Source organism: Bufo bufo, chromosome 1, assembly GCF_905171765.1.
Source record: "Bufo bufo chromosome 1, aBufBuf1.1, whole genome shotgun sequence".
NCBI lineage: Eukaryota > Metazoa > Chordata > Amphibia > Anura > Bufonidae > Bufo > Bufo bufo.
The window spans coordinates 253,364,999-253,378,143 of NC_053389.1; the positions used below are offsets into that span (position 1 = coordinate 253,364,999).

Genomic DNA, 13,145 nt, shown 5'->3' on the forward strand with positions numbered 1-13,145 from the left:
GCGTATGTGGGACCGCCCGCTCCAGTCATTTCAGGGCGCAGCAGGGGGTACTGGGCCCAGCTGTAGGACCCCCACCGATCTGATAGTTGTCCCCTATCCTGTGGATAGGAGACAACTTTTACCTACCAGAATACCCCTTCAATATAGATCTCACTCGCATTACAGCTCGGCCCAGCCATAGTAGGGCTTCCATAGGTTTCTATCAGACTCTTCTGTACCAAATTCTCCCAGAGTACGCCGTAGTTTTCTATGTTGGATTCCGTTTGACTCTGACAGAAGAAACTCATAGCATACAACATCAAACACCTTATGAGGGATGCAACTCTCGTGTAGATTACACCTAATGCCTAATTTACACTCCGTAATGAAATCCGTTATAGGATGGTCAGTAGTGTTGATCGAGCACCAAAGTGTGCGGGTGCTCTGGTGCTCGAGTAGAACACTTTGGGATGCTCGGGTGCTCTACAGAACACCAGAGCACAATGGAAGTCAATGAGAGAACCAGAGCATTAAACCAGGCACCCCAGAAATTAATGGAAACATCACTGAAATGGTTTGGGAACAGCATGGGGAGGCTGGATGCATCTTGGACTCCTAGGTCGCTGCTGGGAACGATGTTGTCCGAGTAGTACGCCACTTTTACAGACTGACAATAATACGCACAAAACCGAAGATAAAGTGGTAGGCAATTAAGAGTGCCGCATTTGTGTGAGGGGAGTCGGGGCGTTCACTATTTAAACCTGGCCCTCCTCCCCCCACTTGTCGGTTCGAACGATTTCGAATCGGCTTGTGGGTTGGTGCCAGAGAAGGGCGTGCGTCACTGGAGGATCGGGGGATCGGCTGCGTCGGGCTCGTCGCTACGGTGATTAGGTAGGCAGGGTGGCTTGTACACCCGTCTCGCTATGTATAACATGTGGGGCTGCCGAGCGTGCCGCCGGTCCCCAGCTGCGATGGAGACTGCCCGCACTCCCGATCGCTTCCGGCACCCCGATACAGGCACCCCGATCCGCTCCAGGCCCTGCGCCAAGCACCCCCGCTCCCACATGCAGCGTCCCCCAGGCGGGCACCCCTCACCTGTGGCTTAGCAGCGACGGGTCACGACGTCCGCTCGCATACCCTGAGCATCGGTCACGCCGGCCGTCGGCTCCACGACGCAGCGTTATATATCACTCACTTCCGTATCAGAACATAAACATTTGTTCCGCCGTAGAGGAAAACGCCGTCCGCTCACACAGGGATCTATTCATTAGCTGCAATCAGTAAGCGGAGGTCCAGCTGCAGGATCAGGGGGCGGAAGCTGAAACCTATAGGCGATTAATACGCAGCGGCTTTCCCTGTACAAATAGTCGATAGCGGTGGGCACGGGATGCAATGTTCCACATGGCGGAGCGCAAATCCCTCACAGCCGATCCTGATGCACGTTCTCCTGGTAATTACAATTAGCGAGGCAGTGAAGGTGGACATGCTTATGTGACTTTCAGTCATGTCTAGGAATCCGCTGTAGAATAAACTCGTCTTCTTTACTGCGCCAAACTCAGGCAAGACAAGATAAGCAGATACTCAGACATGTGCACTGTATAACAAGTTATGATTTCAATGGTTAATTCTAACCTAGAAGAGAATCACTGGCTTGCTGCGCTCCAGCAGGTCCTGGCTTGATAGAGGGCGACACCTACAGGCCCATACTGGTACTGCAGTCCAGGTGCAGGGCTCCTCTGCTCAGGCACAGTGGCTAGGTACTAAGGCAGGAGTAAAAAAAAAAAAAAAAAAAAAAAAATTAAAAATAAATTTGGAATATGTTCAAGGATCAAATATAAAGAGGGCTTCAAGGAGGGGGGCTGGCCACATCACTTTGCGCACGCAGCCGGGCCGCCCGTAAGCCCATACGGTCACTCAGGGGGTTGGTTCGGGCGCAGTCACAATAATCCGGTGGTTAGCTAGGGAGCGGTGGCATGAGTGAAGGGTCGCCCAGCCGGCGTGCGCTCACTCACACGTCTGTCCTTGGTTATTCAGGTCCACAGGTGGTGGGCTAACTTACGATACTGTGGGGTTCGTGGCTGTCATGGCCGCCAGGTGAGTCAGGGGTGGTGCATGCGGGGTCCAACCCCCTCTTTTCTCCTGCATAGGCTTGCGGGACGGGGGATGGTGGACTATTATGTCCAGGCCTCTGGCGCATCTCTTACAGGGTGGCGCCTACAGTCGTGGCCTTTGGTGGGGGGGAAAAGAAAAATAAATAAATAAATAAATAAATTAAATAAATAAATAAAAATGGTATAGATAGGAATGTTGCTTTGCCAGGTCTGTCACGACTACAGACTCCTTATAAAGCCCTGCCACGACTGCAGGCATCAGTCTGTCACGACTACAGACCCGCTCTAAAGCCCTGCCACGACTGCAGGCAACAGTCTGTCACGACTACAGACCCGTTATAAAGCCCTGCTACGACTGCAGGCATCAGTCTGTCACGACTACAGACTCGTTATAAAGTCCTGCCACGACTGCAGGCATCAGTCTGTCACGACTACAGACCCGTTATAAAGCCCTGCCACGACTGCAGGCATCAGTCTGTCACGACTACAGACTCGTTATAAAGTCCTGCCACGACTGCAGGCATCAGTCTGTCACAACTACAGACCCGCTCTAAAGCCCTGCTACGACTGCAGGCACAAATCCGTTACGACTACAGACTCATTATTAAGACCGGCCACGACTGCAGGCATTAGTCTCATGTCAACAGACTCACGAGGTAATACTACCACGTCTACAGGCGATGGTCCGTTACCGCTACTCTCGATGTAGGGTCCCCTCACGACTACAGGGGCTAGTCGGTCACATCCACAGACTCGGTCGCACTCCTGTTAACTACAGGCACTGGGTGGGCATCTACGGGTAGTTGCGTCACGACTACGCACGTGGGTCAGCCACGGCCTGGGAGGTCAGCCTTCACAGTCACAGGTAGGTCCAGTTAGGCTTCAGTCTCCCAGCGGGTTCCAGTCACAATAACCAGCCCCTAGGTGAGGGGGGCACTCCCGCACCGGCGCACAATGCCAGGGAGCTGTGCGGCTCCTCACGCGGCACACGGTTCAAACCAGCGGGGGCCGGGGCCCACGGTAAAGGAAGGGCTCCCTCTGATCCGGTGCACATTGCCAGGGAGCGGCGCTGCTCCCCACGCGGTACGAGTGTCCAGCCGGCGGTGGGTCGGCCCTAGCTGAGGAGGGGGGCTCCCCCGCACTGGTGCATTCTGCCAGGGAGCAGCGTGAGCTCCCCATGCGGCTGGGGAGTAAGGCTCCTCATCTTCAATAAAGTCTGGCATGGGCCGCCGTGCCGTTAGGTAGGCAGGGATCAGGGGAAGGAGTACTAGGCTCGGTCAGAGGGAGCAGATCATAGGCGGTGGCTGGCTTCCTGCTGCCGGCCGTACATAAGGTGCCAAGGGGGTTAGTTAGGCACAGGATGTTAGTTAGTCCGTGCAGGTGATCTGCGTTATACCATGCTCTTCATGCTCGTATTCAGAGCTGTGCACATACGGGAGCTGCTTAAGTGGTTGATAGTGAAAAAAATAAAAATAAATACATTTTTGAGTCTCTCACGCATGGCTTCTCCGTGTTAGTTTTACACATACGGATCCGCCATTAGAGTCTCTCACGCCTGGCTTCTCCGTTTTAGGTTTACACATATGACTCCGCCATTAGAGTCTCTCACGCATGGCTTCTCCGTTTTAGTTACACATATGACTCCGCCATTAGAATCTCTCACGCATGGCTGCTCCGTGTGAGTTTTACACATACGACTCCGCCATTAGTCTCTCACGCCTGGCTTCTCTGTTTTAGGTTGGCACATATGACTCCGCCATTAGAGTCTCTCACGCATGGCTTCCCAGTTTTGGGTTTGCACATATGACTCCACCATCTGAGTCTCTCATGCATGGCTGCTCCGTGTGAGTTTTACACATACGACTCCGCCATTAGTCTCTCACGCCTGGCTTCTCCGTTTTAGGTTGGCACATATGACTCCGCCATTAGAATCTCTCACGCATGGCTGCTCCATTTTAGGTTTACACATATGACTCCGCCATTAGAGTCTCTCACGCATGGCTTCTCCGTTTTAGTTACACATATGACTCCGCCATTAGAATCTCTCACGCATGGCTGCTCCGTTTTAGGTTTACACATATGACTCCGCCATTAGAGTCTCTCACGCATGGCTTCTCCGTTTTAGGTTGGCACATATGACTCCGCCATTAGAATCTCTCACGCATGGCTGCTCCGTTTTAGGTTACACATATGACTCCGCCATTAGTCTCTCACGCATGGCTTCTCCGTTAGGTTCACACATATGTCTCCGCCATTAGAGTCTCACGCATGGCTTCCCCGTTTTAGGTTACACATATGACTCCGCCATTAGAGTCTCTCACGCATGGCTTCTTGGTGTGAGTTTTGCACGTACGACTCCGCCATCAGTCTCTCACGCCTGGCTTCTCCGTTTTAGGTTGGCACATATGACTCCGCCATTAGAGTCTCTCACGCATGGCTGCTCCGTTTTGGGTTTGCACATGTGACTCCGCCATTAGAGTCTCTCACGCATGGCTTCTCCGTTTTGGGTTGCACATGTGGCTCCACCATTGGTCTCTCACGCATGGCTTCTCCGTTTAGGTTCACACATATGTCTCCGCCATTGGAGTCTCGCGCATGGCTTCCCCGTTTTGGGTTGCAAATATGACTCCGCCATCTGAGTCTCTCACGCATGGCTTCTCCGTTTTAGTTTTACACATATGACTCCGCCATTAGAGTCCCTCACGCAGAGCTTCTCCGTTTTAGTTTTACACATATGACTCCGCCATTAGTCTCTCACGCATGGCTCCGCCATTAGTCTCTCGCGCATGGCTTCTCCGCTTTAGGTTTACACACAGGACTCCACCATTAGAGTCTCTCACGCATGGAGGTAAAAAATAAAAATAAAAATAAAAAAATTCCTCAGCAGGCCCAGCTGCGCTGGGACTAGTCTCCCATCTCACCGTAGCTAAGAGACTGATGGCCAATTCCTTGGCCAGTAATACTCTGAGGGCTTACAAGACAGCTTGGCGCCTGTTTCAGACATATGAGAACACCTACCCGGCCACCGGGGGCCTATCACTCACCTATTGGGCTTTGTCAGGGTTTTTGCCACTCTCAATTAAACCTGTCCTATAGCATTGTTAACTATACATGACAGGTATTCAGTACAGGCTACATCCGGACCTACCGTCACTCTTCTCCGCCCACCCGATCAAAGCGGCGTCGAAGGGTTTGCGCAAGATGTCTGTTGTGAAACTACATGGGCGTCAGCCATTTACCGGTAGCTTGTTCAGGCCGTGACAGGCAAACTGCAGGGGCAAACCGTTCGGGCCGCAGGTTAGCGCTCTGGTAGAAACAGCCTTGTACCTGGCTTTCTATGGATTCCTCAGGTCAGGCAAGCTCATGGGCACCAATACACTGGCTGGGTGCTCGCGGAAAGGTCAGCTCATCCGGCGCGGGTCCATCTATGTCCTCACCTTGGCCTCGTCCAAGACGTCACGGCCGGGGCAATCAGTGGCGGTCAGATACTTTCCCACGGACAGCAGATGGTGTCCGATGCAGGCCTTGGAGGCTTGGCTGCGTAGTATTTAGTCCAAGCGGCATGTTCTCCCGTACTCGAACTAGGCAATGCCCGGCTAACCACCGCGGCCTTTCTTACGTACATTCAGGTTAGTTGACAGGTTCATGGGTTGGTCCTCGCTGGATCACAGGACATTCCTTCCGCATGGGCACGGCAGCGGCGGCGTCCATGCATAAGGTGCCAGTACATGTCATCAAACGGTTGGGTCGTCGCAGTTCCGCGTGTTCCATGCATAATATCCCGGATCCTTATACGAAATATCATTGGCTTTCGAGTTTTGGTCTGTAGTTTCTGTTATCAAGTTTTCAAACTCCTATGCATGATTCTTTTGGCCCCTTTAGGCTACCCTTCGATAAGCAGTTCCGGCATAACTCTGCTGCTTCTAGGTTGGGGGGGTGGAGTATAGGCTTAGGTAGGGTACCCTCTCAGCATGAGTCGATCCGAGCACAAGTGGTAGGCAATTAAGAGTGCCGCATTTGTGTGAGGGGAGGCGGGTCGTTCACTATTTAAACCTGGCCCTCCTCCCCCCACTTGTCGGTTCGAACGATTTCAACCCACCCAGGAGCCCTCCCTTCTTTCAGGTCTCATCATTGGGGTAGCCCCCTTTAGGCTACCCTTCGATAAGCAGTTCCGGCATAACTCTGCTGCTTCTAGGTTGGGGGGGTGGAGTATAGGCTTAGGTAGGGTACCCTCTCAGCATGAGCCGATCCGAGCACAAATCGATTTTAGAGGAAAAATTGTTAGGAAACATTCTTTCCTGTATATTTACTTGTATATTAAGTGCAAGTGCTGCCAAAAATTACAAGGAAGAGGCACTCCGATACAACCTGTATATCACATAAAGGAGGGCCTCATTCACATTGTGGTACAATTGTTCAGGTAGTGGGACTCCTACACTCATAAAGCCTATGCACTAAGTGAAAGGGCTGCCAAAAATTACAAGGAACCGGCACTTCAATACACCATTTATTACACATAGGAGGGCATCATACACACCCTTGAAAAATTATGATTGATGGCTGTAACGGATCTCCTAGCACCCCGACCGGGTACCTCCGTTGATAGATGCTCCTAGTGCTTTCCGAGGACTCCAAGCACTCCACTTGACACCGTACGCACTGCAGAGCCCACGAACCGCCGAAGCTTGGTTGAGGTCTCACCGTCTCCTACCCAACCTGGACCTACGACAAGGCTCCAGGCTCCAGTGGGTGAACCTCTCCTAAAACCAGAGAGCAGGAACAGCTCTTAACCACCTCAGCCCCCAGTGCTTAAACACCCTGAAAGACCAGGCCACTTTTTACACTTCTGACCTACACTACTTTCACCGTTTATTGCTCGGTCATGCAACTTACCACCCAAATGAATTTTACCTCCTTTTCTTCTCACTAATAGAGCTTTCATTTGGTGGTATTTCATTGCTGCTGACATTTTTACTTTTTTTGTTATTAATTGAAATTTAACGATTTTTTTGCAAAAAAATGACATTTTTCACTTTCAGTTGTAAAATTTTGCAAAAAAAAACGAGATCCATATATAAATTTTGCTCTAAATTTATTGTTCTACATGTCTTTGATAAAAAAAAAAATGTTTGGGTAAAAAAAAAAAATGCTTTGGGTAAAAGTTATAGCGTTTACAAACTATGGTACAAAAATGTGAATTTCCGCTTTTTGAAGCAGCTCTGACTTTCTGAGCACCTGTCATGTTTCCTGAGGTTCTACAATGGCCAGACAGTACAAACACCCCACAAATGACCCCATTTCGGAAAGTACACACCCTAAGGTATTCGCTGATGGGCATAGTGAGTTCATAGAACTTTTTATTTTTTGTCACAAGTTAGCGGAAAATGATGATTTTTTTTTTCTTACAAAGTCTCATATTCCACTAACTTGTGACAAAAAATAAAAACTTCTATGAACTCACTATGCCCATCACGAAATACCTTGGGGTCTCTTCTTTCCAAAATGGGGTCACTTGTGGGGTAGTTATACTGCCCTGGCATTCTAGGGGCCCAAATGTGTGGTAAGGGGTTTGAAATCAAATTCTGTAAAAAATGACGAGTGAAATCCGAAAGGTGCTCTTTGGAATATGGGCCCCTTTGCCCACCTAGGCTGCAAAAAAGTGTCACATATCTGGTATCTCTGTATTCAGGAGAAGTTGAGGAATGTGTTTTGGGGTGTCATTTTACATATACCGATGCTGGGTGAGATAAATATCTTGGTCAAATGCCAACTTTGTATAAAAAAATGGGAAAAGTTGTCTTTTGCCAAGATATTTCTCTCACCCAGCATGGGTATATGTAAAATGACACCCCAAAACACATTCCCCAACTTCTCCTGAGTACGGAGATACCAGATGTGTGACACTTTTTTGCAGCCTAGGTGGGCAAAGGGGCCCATATTCCAAAGAGCACCTTTCGGATTTCACAGGTCATTTTTTACAGAATTTGATTTCAAACTCCTTACCACACATTTGGGCCCCTAGAATGCCAGGGCAGTATAACTACCCCACAAGTGACCCCATTTTGGAAAGAAGACACCCCAAGGTATTCCGTGAGGGGCATGGCAAGTTCCTAGAATTTTTTATTTTTTGTCACAAGTTAGTGGAAAATGATGATTTTTTTTTTTTTTTTTTCTCATACAAAGTCTCATATTCCACTAACTTGTGACAAAAAATAAAAACTTCCATGAACTCACTATGCCCATCAGCGAATACCTTGGGGTCTCTTCTTTCCAAAATGGGGTCACTTGTGGGGTAGTTATACTGCCCTGGCATTCTAGGGGCCCAAATGTGTGGTAAGGAGTTTGAAATCAAATTCTGTAAAAAATGACCTGTGAAATCCGAAAGGTGCTCTTTGGAATATGGGCCCCTTTGCCCACCTAGGCTGCAAAAAAGTGTCACACATCTGGTATCTCTGTATTCAGGAGAAGTTGAGGAATGTGTTTTGGGGTGTCTTTTTACATATACCCATGCTGGGTGAGATAAATATCTTGGTCAAATGCCAACTTTGTATAAAAAAATGGGAAAAGTTGTCTTTTGCCAAGATATTTCTCTCACCCAGCATGGGTATATGTAAAATGACACCCCAAAACACATTTCCCAACTTCTTCTGAGTACGGAGATACCAGATGTGTGACACTTTTTTGCAGCCTAGGTGGGCAAAGGGGCCCATATTCCAAAGAGCACCTTTCGGATTTCACTGGTCATTTTTTACAGAATTTGATTTCAAACTCCTTACCACACATTTGGGCCCCTAGAATGCCAGGGCAGTATAACTACCCCACAAGTGACCCCATTTTGGAAAGAAGAGACCCCAAGGTATTCGCTGATGGGCATAGTGAGTTCATGGAAGTTTTTATTTTTTGTCACAAGTTAGTGGAATATGAGACTTTGTATGAAAAAAAAAAAAAAATCAGCATTTTCCACTAACTTGTGACAAAAAATAAAAATTTCTAGGAACTCGCCATGCCCCTCACGGAATACCTTGGGGTGTCTTCTTTCCAAAATGGGGTCACTTGTGGGGTAGTTATACTGCCCTGGCATTTTCCAGGGGCCCTAATGTGTGGTAAGTAGGTAAATGACCTGTGAAATCCTAAAGGTGCTCTTTGGAATATGGGCCCCTTTGCCCACCTAGGCTGCAAAAAAGTGTCACACATGTGGTATCGCCGTATTCAGGAGAAGTTGGGGAATGTGTTTTGGGGTGTCATTTTACATATACCCTTGCTGGGTGAGAGAAATATCTTGGCAAAAGACAACTTTTCCCATTTTTTTATACAAAGTTGGCATTTGACCAAGATATTTCTCTCACCCAGCATGGGTATATGTAAAATGACACCCCAAAACACATTCCCCAACTTCTCCTGAGTACGGCGATACCAGATGTGTGACACTTTTTTGCAGCCTAGATGCGCAAAGGTGCCCAAAGTCCTTTTAGGAGGGCATTTTTAGACATTTGGATACCAGACTTCTTCTCACGCTTTGGGGCCCCTAGAATGCCAGGGCAGTATAAATACCCCACATGTGACCCCATTTTGGAAAGAAGACACCCCAAGGTATTCAATGAGGGGCATGGCGAGTTCATAGAATTTTTTTTTTTTTGGCACAAGTTAGCGGAAATTGATATTTTTAATTTTTTTCTCACAAAGTCTCCCGTTCCGCTAACTTGGGACAAAAATTTCAATCTTTCATGGACTCAATATGCCCCTCACGGAATACCTGGGGGTGTCTTCTTTCCGAAATGGGGTCACATGTGGGGTATTTATACTGCCCTGGCATTCTAGGGGCCCTAAAGCGTGAGAAGAAGTCTGGAATATAAATGTCTAAAAAAATTTACGCATTTGGATTCCGTGAGGGGTATGGTGAGTTCATGTGAGATTTTATTTTTTGACACAAGTTAGTGGAATATGAGACTTTGTAAGAAAAAAAAAAATAATTCCGCTAACTTGGGCCAAAAAAATGTCTGAATGGAGCCTTACAGGGGGGTGATCAATGACAGGGGGGGTGATCAATGACAGGGGGGGTGATCAATGACAGGGGGGGTGATAAATGACAGGGGGGTGATCAATGACAGGGGGGGTGATCAATGACAGGGGTGGTGATCAATGACAGGGGGGTGATCAGGTAGTCTATATGGGGTGATAACCACAGTCATTGATCACGCCCCTGTAAGGCTTCATTCAGACGTCCGTATGCGTTTTGCGGATCCTATCCATCTATCAGTGGATCCGTAAAAATCATGCGGACATCTGAATGGAGCTTTACAGGGGGTTGATCAATGACAGGGGTGTAATCAATGACAGGGGGGTGATCAGGGAGTCTATATGGGGTGATAACCACAGTCATTGATCACGCCCCTGTAAGGCTTCATTCAGACGTCCGTATGCGTTTTGCGGATCCGATCCCTCTATCAGTGCATCCGTAAAAATCATGCGGACATCTGAATGGAGCTTTACAGGGGGGTAATCAATGACAGGGGGGTGATCAGGGAGTCTATATGGGGTGATAACCACAGTCATTGATCATGCCCCTGTAAGGCTTCATTCAGACGTCCGGATGCGTTTTGCGGATCCGATCCATCTATCAGTGCATCCGTAAAAATCATGCGGACATCTGAATGGAGCTTTACAGGGGGTTGATCAATGACAGGGGTGTAATCAATGACAGGGGGGTGATCAGGTAGTCTATATGGGGTGATAACCACAGTCATTGATCACGCCCCTGTAAGGCTTCATTCAGACGTCCGTATGCGTTTTGCGGATCCTATCCATCTATCAGTGGATCCGTAAAAATCATGCGGACATCTGAATGGAGCTTTACAGGGGGTTGATCAATGACAGGGGTGTAATCAATGACAGGGGGGTGATGAGGGAGTCTATATGGGGTGATAACCACAGTCATTGATCATGCCCCTGTAAGGCTTCATTCAGACGTCCGGATGCGTTTTGCGGATGCGATCCATCTATCAGTGCATCCGTAAAAATCATGCGGACATCTGAATGGAGCTTTACAGGGGGGTAATCAATGACAGGGGGGTGATCAGGGAGTCTATATGGGGTGATAACCACAGTCATTTATTATGCCCCTGTAAGGCATCATTCAGACGTCCGGATGCGTTTTGCGGATCCGATCCATCTATCAGTGGATCCGTAAAAATCATGCGGACGTCTGAATGGAGCTTTACAGGGGGGTGATCAATGACAGGGGTGTAATCAATGACAGGGGGGTGATCAGGGAGTCTATATGGGGTGATAACCACAGTCATTGATCACGCCCCTGTAAGGCTTCATTCAGACGTCCGGATGCGTTTTGCGGATCCGATCCATCTATCAGTGGATCCGTAAAAATCATGCGGACGTCTGAATGGAGCTTTACAGGGGGGTGATCAATGACAGGGGTGTAATCAATGACAGGGGGGTGATCAGGGAGTCTATATGGGGTGATAACCACAGTCATTGATCATGCCCCTGTAAGGTTTCATTCAGACGTCCGGATGCGTTTTGCGGATCCGATCCATCTATCAGTGCATCCGTAAAAATCATGCGGACATCTGAATGGAGCTTTACAGGGGGGTAATCAATGACAGGGGGGTGATCAGGGAGTCTATATGGGGTGATAACCACAGTCATTTATTATGCCCCTGTAAGGCTTCATTCAGACGTCCGGATGCGTTTTGCGGATCCGATCCATCTATCAGTGGATCCGTAAAAATCATGCGGACGTCTGAATGGAGCTTTACAGGGGGGTGATCAATGACAGGGGTGTAATCAATGACAGGGGGGTGATCAGGGAGTCTATATGGGGTGATAACCACAGTCATTGATCACGCCCCTGTAAGGCTTCATTCAGACGTCCGGATGCGTTTTGCGGATCCGATCCATCTATCAGTGGATCCGTAAAAATCATGCGGACGTCTGAATGGAGCTTTACAGGGGGGTGATCAATGACAGGGGTGTAATCAATGACAGGGGGGTGATCAGGGAGTCTATATGGGGTGATAACCACAGTCATTGATCATGCCCCTGTAAGGTTTCATTCAGACGTCCGGATGCGTTTTGCGGATCCGATCCATCTATCAGTGCATCCGTAAAAATCATGCGGACATCTGAATGGAGCTTTACAGGGGGGTAATCAATGACAGGGGGGTGATCAGGGAGTCTATATGGGGTGATAACCACAGTCATTGATCATGCCCCTGTAAGGCTTCATTCAGACGTCCGGATGCGTTTTGCGGATCCGATCCATCTATCAGTGGATCCGTAAAAATCATGCGGACGTCTGAATGGAGCTTTACAGGGGGTTGATCAATGACAGGGGGGTAATCAATGACAGGGGGGTGATCAGGGAGTCTATATGGGGTGATCAGGGGTGATCAGGGGTGATCAGGGGTGATCAGGGGCTAATAAGGGGTTAATAAGTGACGGGGGGGGGGGTGTAGTGTAGTGTAGTGGTGCTTGGTGGGACTTTACTGAGCTACCTGTGTCCTCTGGTGGTCGATCCAAACAAAGGGGACCACCAGAGGACCAGGTAGCAGGTATATTAGACGCTGTTATCAAAACAGCGTCTAATATACCTGTTAGGGGTTAAAAAAAACACATCTCCAGCCTGCCAGCGAACGATCGCCGCTGGCAGGCTGGAGATCCACTCTCTTACCTTCCGTTCCTGTGAGCACGCGCGCCTGTGTGCGCGCGTTCACAGGAAATCTCGCGTCTCGCGAGATGACGCATATATGCGTGACTGTGCGCAGGGCTGCCACCTCCGGAACGCGATCCTGCGTTAGGCGGTCCGGAGGTGGTTAAAAGAGCTAGTAGTTATAGCCAGGGGAGTATAGCAAATCTCCCAGCGTATAGCAATCCCCAGCGTCGATCAGCTACCCAAACATCAGTCTCAACATGATAAAGGGTAAAACAGGAACACTTTATTGAGGGCTACCCGCCCGTATTTATGCAGGTCCCCATCTGGTGGACACGCCCCTAGGGGACCAGAATGAAGACTGTGACACAAGACAGATATGCAGCACT

The 13,145-nt window shown here is 48.9% G+C and overlaps 1 protein-coding gene across 1 annotated transcript in view; it reads left to right on the plus strand.

The window, feature by feature from the left end:
- Window positions 1-13,145, plus strand: part of LOC121005778 (E3 ubiquitin/ISG15 ligase TRIM25-like) — a 965,623-nt gene that overhangs the window by 896,129 nt on the left and 56,349 nt on the right. The gene's annotated exons all lie outside the window — the stretch shown is intronic.